The sequence below is a fragment of the Octodon degus genome, unplaced genomic scaffold, assembly GCF_000260255.1.
Source record: "Octodon degus isolate 3935 unplaced genomic scaffold, OctDeg1.0 scaffold00098, whole genome shotgun sequence".
In the NCBI taxonomy this organism is placed as follows: Eukaryota; Metazoa; Chordata; class Mammalia; order Rodentia; family Octodontidae; genus Octodon; species Octodon degus.
In genome coordinates, this window is record NW_004524674.1 from 359426 (window position 1) to 367530 (window position 8105).

Genomic DNA, 8105 nt, shown 5'->3' on the forward strand with positions numbered 1-8105 from the left:
GGGGGCGGGGCTGGCTGGCATGTGGTGCTGGGGGATCGAACCGCAGTCCGTGTGCTTTGCCAAGCTTGTTCCAAGTAGATGCTTTAGACCACTGAGCCATCTCTCCAGCCCTGATTTATTTAAAGAATTTCCATATTTAAGTTTTTCTTTGCAAAGGAACATAATATATGTGGATACTAGTTCTTTGTGTCTGCCTTTTAGTTTCTTGACATTTTCCCCTAAGACAAGGAGTAACTGTGAAGATACAAAGGGGGAAAATATCAGAACACATTTAAAATGGATGCTTTTTATTGTTTTAAACCAAGTGTCAGAAGGTACATATATTGAGCAGGGCCCAGGAAGTGTCTGCCATCCTCCCCCCTTTAATTCTGTGTACAGGCTTAAGGGGAGACAGCTCACAGAACGGTGGAGTCTTGAAGAGCAAGTGTTCTTGGATCCAGGGGAGAATGCTCTGGGGGAATCACGTCTCTTGTGGGAAGGGTGTGTTAGAACCAAGTGGAGTCCTTTTCCAGACACCCAAGGTGCAATCCCAAGTGATTTAGGAATTCTGTGGGTCATAATAGTCCTTAGGTAGGGTACTGAGAGACCCCAAGAGGAAGTTCTTTCCCACAGGAAGAAATGGGCAGGGGGCCAAAATGACCACAGCATCAGGAATGGAGGACACTACTCCTTTATTACTGGTCCCTATGATACTGTATTAATAGCACCCAGTGTATAAATTTCCTACAGGCCACCACTGAGGTGCTACCAAAAGCATGTGGTAACAGTCAGGGATACACTAGGTAGACCAGCTTAGCCTAGGACATGACTGTAAGCACAGACCATTTACCTGATTGTGGAATATCAGAAATAAAGAGTCCTGGGTTGCTGATCCAGCTCGGGTAGAAGGCATGCTCAGCAGGCACGTGTTCCGTCTCCAGCAAGGGGATAAGGGCGCTCAGAGGCTGGTGCTCACATCCTCCCAGCCAGGCAACCAGTCCTCAGAGAGGAGGCTTTCCCTAAGTTTGCAAGGAGCTGGTGTTCCTGCTTCCTTTTCCCCCATTTAAAAGTCCATTTGCATGAGAGTGAGCCTTCTTGCACCAAGATTATGCGGCAGGTCTGAGGGAATGGGGAGGATCATGCAAAAAGCAAGGCAACTTGGCCAGAGTATGTGGCAGGATCCAGAAGCTGTGCTGAAGCCCCAAGCCTTTTTGAGCAGAGGACGCCTGACCAAACCAGGGAGACCTCCCAGACAGCTTCACTGGCTTCCAAGAAACGATTAGGTTGGAGAAGTCCTCTAAAGCAATAAAGTTTAATTGGGCAGTCCTTATAATGAAAGTCAACTTGATTAAAAGAACACCTCTCCAACGTCTCTTTTCACATGTGGCCCCCTTAAATGGACTACCTGACCATCACCGAGGTAGGCTGCTTCTAGCCTTTCAGGTTTCAACTCCTGTCACTTCCTCAGGGAAACTTCCTCTAGCTGCTTCTAGTTGAAAACCTCCAAGGAGCCTACTGAGTCCATGATGCCACGCAGGAAGCACCGGAGTCCAGGGAGCAGGTGTGTTGCTCCCCACTGCAGGCAGCCCAACACCTGATACATCACAAACTCAGCAAATATTTACTGAGTGACCCAAATGAACGACTGTAGGAAGGCATATTACTCCAATATGAAACAAATGGTAAAACTGGTCCCTAGGCGATATGGCTGCCACAGAGCCTTTTTTTTTTTTTTTTGCTCCTCGAATGCCTTCAGGGCACTTTTGGCTGGCTGGAGTGTTGTGGGGATCGAACTACAGCAACCTGAGGCTCCCAGCTTTGTGGAAGCAGCCACTTAAAGGCCTGAGCTAGGGCCAGGACCCCCACAGAGCCATTTTAACACCAAGTTAGAAAGGAAGCAGACTAATCCCTAAGCAGCCATGACCCTTGCCTCTCTTACTTCCTCCCAACACAAACATAACACACTAGGTTATAAAACACAGTTGGCTTTAGTGATGAAGTGCAACCTTTATGGGGATCACCTGGATGTTTCACTTTCTATTCAGGTTGGCTCATGGACTCCTGGCTCCCGGGGAACCCAATGTCAAGAAGCCAGTTTTCTCTATAACAGATCCCACTCTGGGCACCATACCATTCTGCCTGAGTGGCAGCAACTTCTACCGGGCCCCTTCTGTCCTAGAAAGTCCTTAGTGGAAGGCTGCTCCTCAGCCCATGTGCACAGAAAATGCCCCTTCCAAAGAAGACACCCCCTGGCGCCTAGGAAGCCACAAGCCACCCACAAAAAAAAAACAACGGTGCCCAGCATTCTAGCCAGGAGGAAAGGGGGCGGGACTTAAGGTCTGTAGTGCCAGGCAATGTAGACAACTGTAATGAGCCCTTGGGTCCTGAAGGGACTCGCCCCACAAAATGAGACGGGGAGAACTGAGGTAGCTGGATCCAAGTCTAGGATTTAAGTGTATTCATATCCATCTCTGACAGAAGACTCGGTGTTACTGGAAAAGATTATTTCCTAGGGGACTGCAAAGGTAACCAAATGATTCTTAGCAAACTAAGGGAGTGTTCTGAAGTTAGAAATGCTGTTGGTCTATGGAGAACAGAGGTAGGAGGGACACTTTATTCTTTTATGCCTTTTAAAGTTTCAATCATGTAAGTACTGACTAGTCAAAATATTTTAATTCAAGTAACTGAACAAAATGCTGCTTTGGGGCTGGGGGTAGGGGTGGGAGAGGGACCCCTTGGTCTCGAGGCTGCATGTGTATAATGCTGATATAGAAGCTTTGCACCCAGAAGCTGGCCTTTTTCCTCCAAGAACCAGGGCTTCTCAAACAATGTGCTCTCAAACCACCTCAAGGTCTTAGGAAAATCCAGGATCTGGTTTGCTGAGATGAAGGAGAAGGCTGAAGCTGTGTTTCTAACAAATCCTGGTGATGCCCTTGCTGCTGCTGGTCCGGGGACCCTCCTTGGAGTAGCCAGGCAGGGAGAGTGAGCTGGGGTAGGGATGGTGAGGTGGGGGAAGGCAAGATCCCTGAGAACTTTACACCTGCTGAGGCAGTGCATCCTTTATCTCTTTAACACTTAAAATGAAGCCTCTGAGGACAGCAGTGAGATAGCCAGACAGTGTCACCCAGCCCCAGAGAACAGCAAGAACAACCATACAGGCCAACGCACCTACCAGAAGGCCAGAATGGAGCCAAACCTCTTATCCCCCTTGCCCATCTTAACTAGAAGACCCCAGAGGTGGACTCTCCCCTTAGGAGCCAGCTGTCTCCTGACTGGCCCATTCTGTTTCCAGTTCCTCCTTGGCCACCTTTAACTTTTACACCTAGGGGAAGGCTAGATGTCCCCTTGATACTGTCCTCAACTTTTTCTGAGCAACAAACATTTTCTACTGTGACTTGTAAAAGTCTCAGAGGCCAAAAGAAAGCCAGAGTGGCCAGACCTGGCTGTACTATCGGTTGGTTTTAAGGGGAGTTCCACATTCCCCTTCCTGAGGGCTAGCTCAGCGTCTTATTAAAGCATCTCTTAGGGCCCAGCATGAAAACATGCATCAATGTTTACTGTATGGATGAATAAATGAGTGTCCTATCAGTACCACCCAGGCCTCTAGCCTGCTCCCTTCCCTGGGTGCCAGCCCCAGGGCCTCTTCTTCTGGATGTGGCCCACTCTGGCAAACAGGAGGCTCCTCTCCTTACAAAAAAAAGCTTATTGCAGGATCCCAAGGTACAAGAGAGATGTCTGTTTCCAGAAGCCCCTGTCCCATACAGGCACAAAATACATCTTCCCAGTTCCAAGATGCAGACTGGTTGTGGCCCCAACATCTTTGAATCTTCTCTCAGCCATCAGTTCTGGCTACGTCCCCGCTGTCTGCAAAGTCTGCACTTGCCGTACGTTCACCTTTTCCTTCTTTAAGACGCCAGTCCTGGGGGTTGGGGGAGAACTGCTGGGGGCTCAGTCTGTGACTGGGTCCCCTCCCTAAAGGCAGAGCCATGCAGCAGCCATGCTCACTGGCAGCACGGTAGGCAGGCAGCATCTGGCGGAGGACAATCCTTCAGGGATCCTGGCTGCAGCTCAAACACAGGGAGGGCAGCAGGGCTCTGGAGCCAACCAGCAATAAGCAGCAACCACTGTGGTGGGATCCCGATCCCGGGCCCAGGCCCATGAGCACACAGCCTTCCCCAGCAATGGACAAGGCTGGACCAAGACAAGCAAGGTGGCCATTGTATCCTTGAGGGTACAGATGCTCAGATGGATATGTACAGTGACAGCCCAAGAAGCACTAGGAGGGCTGCTGGCTCAGGCCCATTCTATTCAGGTCCCTGCCCTGCCCCCAGCTGGTCCAGCTGCCCCTCCCCCCACTCCTTCCTCTGCTGCACCCCAAGCTATTTCTAAGCTCCTTCCCCACTGGATCCAGCCCCTACCCAGAGACTGCAAACCCTGACTCAGCAAAGAATGAAAGCTGGGAGGGGGGGACTGGTCCAGGCCAGAGAACTTGGGAGTGGGGGGGCACTGTCCCAAATCCCTAATCTAAATGAACAGGAGCAGCCAGTGTGTCCAACCCCACTGAGAGAAGAAAAAAGAAGAAATGGGGAGCCCAGAACATGGTGAAACAGAAGCAGAGAAGCCCAGACACAGGATTCCCACCTCAACCCAGGTCTCCTTCCCACCCAAAGCAGAGGTCACATCTGCAAAAGAGGCCAGGCAGTGCCCAAGTCCACAGAAGAGGGACTCTGCCTGAGGGACTATGGGGTAATCTGATGGCAGGTGGAAGACTGAGGGATTTGTCCAGGCAGGGAATCCCACTGGTGAACTGTACCCTAAAAAAAAAAAAAAATCCAGCCTGGATTCAGATCCCAAACTGCCATGCGTTAGCTGTGGGATTTGAACAAGTTATTTAATCTTCTTGTGTCTTGATTTCCTCACTGGTAAAACAGGACATAATCTGTGTCCACCTCATTAAGTTACTTATATGAGTTAAAATACACAAATAGCCCAGGGCAGCACAGGGCTGGGAGAGGTGCTGGGGGAACGGAATAACTAGCTACACAGGCTGGAACAGCACGGCATAAGACATTTGGCTTGCAAGGGGACCCCAGAGTCTTGGAGCGGGGGTGGGATGGGGTTTACAGCAGCACCAGCACCCCTACAACCTGAACCCAGCACGGAAGGATCTCCCCATCCAGCTCCCTATGGCAAATCTTCAAGGATTGCCTGCATCGCCTCACCTGGAGGAATGAGGGAGCTTTCCGCACACGCCGCCATTCCCCTTCCAGCTGCAGCTCTGTGACAGGGCCTGGGGCTGCTCCTCCTTGGTCGGTGGCCGCTCCATCACCTCTGTCTCAGCCTCAGCCTTGGCCTCCCGAGCCGCATGCTCTCGGCCCCTGGGCAGGACATGCGCATCACCCAGAGTGGACCCTGAAGGGCCCTCCAGGAACACTAGGTGGCAGGCCCCCAGGCATGGCTTGCCCAGTTGCCCAGGCCCTCATTTGCAAACAACGCAGATTGAGGTCCACAGAGGCACACTGGCAGGTCCAGGTTGTCACGAGACTGAGGAAGTGCCAGGTGCCTGTCCTAGGTCCTCTCGGATCCCAGCTCCTCCTGACAGACTTGGCCTTTCTGTCCACCCACAGCATCAGGTTTCCCCATGCTGTGTTCTGTTGCTCTCCACAATGGGACCAGCTCTCATGTGCACACACGCCCTCACACATGTGCAAACCCACCTAACAGACCCTGGAAAGAGGCCTCTGCAGCACGAGAAAAATCCACCTTTTCTTCCCCTTACCATCCAGGCTTTACCCACCAGGACCACCAAATCCAAGCATCTTAAAAGATCCTAAAACCCAAGCAACTGAGGCCTAGCAAGTCCTGGGATTTTCCAAAGTCATACAGTGAGAGGCCTCTTCACTGGGCTGTGCTGAGGGGGAATCCAGCCCTGCGGAGAAGGCCTCAGATACACATCACCTCCCCAGCCCTTCGCCCTCCCCTTCTATACCCGGAATCCAACACCCAGCCAAGTGACAGCTCTAGGCTGAGGAGGAGGGGACCCCTCAGGGGCCCCTACCATTTTGGGAGAAAATTAACTGACCTCACTTCCTCGTACTTTTTGTCACGGTAAAACTCTCTCTTTTTGATGATGTAGATAAGTACCAGGTCACAGAAGAAAGCCCCCTGCAAAAGAGTTGGGGGCCCGACTCAGGATCCTGGGCTTGATACCATTGGCTCCTGTAATGACCCATAAAGGGGTCTCCATGTCCCCTTTGAACACTAGAGAAAGGGGCAGCTCATCCAGGGCAAGGGAGCTGGTCCATGGTGGACACAAAGGAACACTGGAGCACTTCCACCTGGTCTCCCCTATGCCACACAGACCCATCCAAGCACTTCTTCAACACGCTTTTGCTGAGCGCCCGCTCCACTGCAGCTGTCCCAAGACCTACTAGGGACCTCCCTCTGCCACAAGAGTCCAATCAAGTGTGAAGCAGAGTGATGTGCCCTATAATGGGGAGATGGACAGAAGACTTTAGTAAGGAAGGAAAACTGGACTGAGTCTGGTGGGGTTTTTGGTTGTTTTTGACTGAGTCTTGAAAGCTGAACAGTTTATGCAAAGGCTGGAAAGGGCATTACAGAGAGTGAGGCAAGCTAATCAAAATGCCACTGGACCTGAGAGCTAAGAGTGAAATGCAGGGGCCGGAGAGATGGCTCAGTGGAATAAGCGCTTCCCTGGCAAGCACAAGGGCCTGAGTTCAATCCCTGCTTCCGAAGAAAAAAAAAGAAAAAAAAAAGAGTGAAATGCACTTTTTATAGAAGTGGTTGGTAATCAGCCAGTCTCACATCATTGTCAAGGCACTGGTCCTTGTCTTTTAAATAGGGGAAGGTATGACAGGACAGCAGCATTTTTTAAATATATATATTTGGTACAGGGTCTTACTACGCAGCTCAGACTCATAGTGGTGCCAAGAATCAAACCCTGGTCCCTGAGCTTGCCTAAGTCTGCTGAACTATCTCGCCAGCCCTAAAAGCAACATTTTAGGATACCTCTCTGCCAGTCATGGCAAGATGGCCTGAAACAGTCTGAGCCTACCCATCAGGGATGCCACAGCAGTGACCAAGGAAGGGAGGCAGCCTGAGCTAACACCGCGGGGCAGCACTGTCCCCTGAACATACCACTTGGAGGCAGAGCAGGCTGAGTGCAATGCCCATCCTCTCCACCAGAGGAAGACTCCACCCACAGCATGGATTGACAATCTTGAATGGAGAAGGGGAGACGGAGGGGAGGGATGATGAAGAGCAGGTGGAGAGATGAACGGTCCCCAGAGGCCAAAAATGGCACTGAGCAATTCCTTGTTCCTCCTCTGTCAGCCTCCATTACCACCTTTTCTCTGCACCATTACCTTCACTGTAGAGGTGTGTCCCCAGATGTCATGATTTTGCCTACATCATAAGAAACTGCATAGGGGCTGGCGAGATGGCACAGTAGAATAAGCACTTCCCTGGCAAGTGCAAGGACCTGAGTTCAATCCCCGGTTCCACAAAAAAAGAAAAGAAATAAAAAGGAAACAGCATAGGGCTGGCCAAATAGCTCATCAGATTAAAGCACCTGCGAGCAGGCGCAAGAGCTGGGGTTTCGATCCCGGGCCTGCCCTGCCAGCCCCTCCCCCAGGGCGCACTGGCAATTGAGACCAGGCATGGTGGTGCACACCTGTAATCCCAGCTCTTGGGAGGCTGTAAACAGGCAGATCACTATGAATCCGATCTAGTAGTGAGACCCTGAACACCCTGTAGACCCTTCCCTAAAATCAAGAAAAAGAAAGAAAAGAAAAGAAGAAAAGAAAAGAAAAGAAAAGAAAAGAAAAGAAAAGAAAAGAAAAGAAAAGAAAAAAGAAACAGCATACACACACATGGGAGGGGGGGATCCCCTAAGTGACTGCCTGCAGTTAGGAGGAATCCATTTAGCACTCAGTCTTAATCACTCTCAGGAGCACATCCTCATTGAGTTCTATCACAGGACCCAGTTTTCCTGGATGCAACCAAAAGCCAATCCTAGGTTCTGACAGAATCCTCCCATGGGGCTGTAATGAGTCAACTCACGTTTTAGATTATAAATGTAAATCTTGTGCTTTCTGTTGTAAATG

General features: G+C 50.7%; 1 protein-coding gene and 1 long non-coding RNA gene across 2 annotated transcripts in view; both read right to left on the minus strand.

Moving 5' to 3' along the window:
• P2rx5 (purinergic receptor P2X 5) overlaps nucleotides 1-8105 on the minus strand; it is a 36308-nt gene that overhangs the window by 16803 nt on the left and 11400 nt on the right. The gene's annotated exons all lie outside the window — the stretch shown is intronic.
• Nucleotides 1855-6144, minus strand: LOC111818633. The gene is made up of 3 exons (XR_002822581.1): nucleotides 6062-6144; nucleotides 5202-5357; nucleotides 1855-3898 (listed from the first exon to the last, which is right to left on the minus strand). It is a non-coding gene; the product is annotated as an uncharacterized LOC111818633 (long non-coding RNA).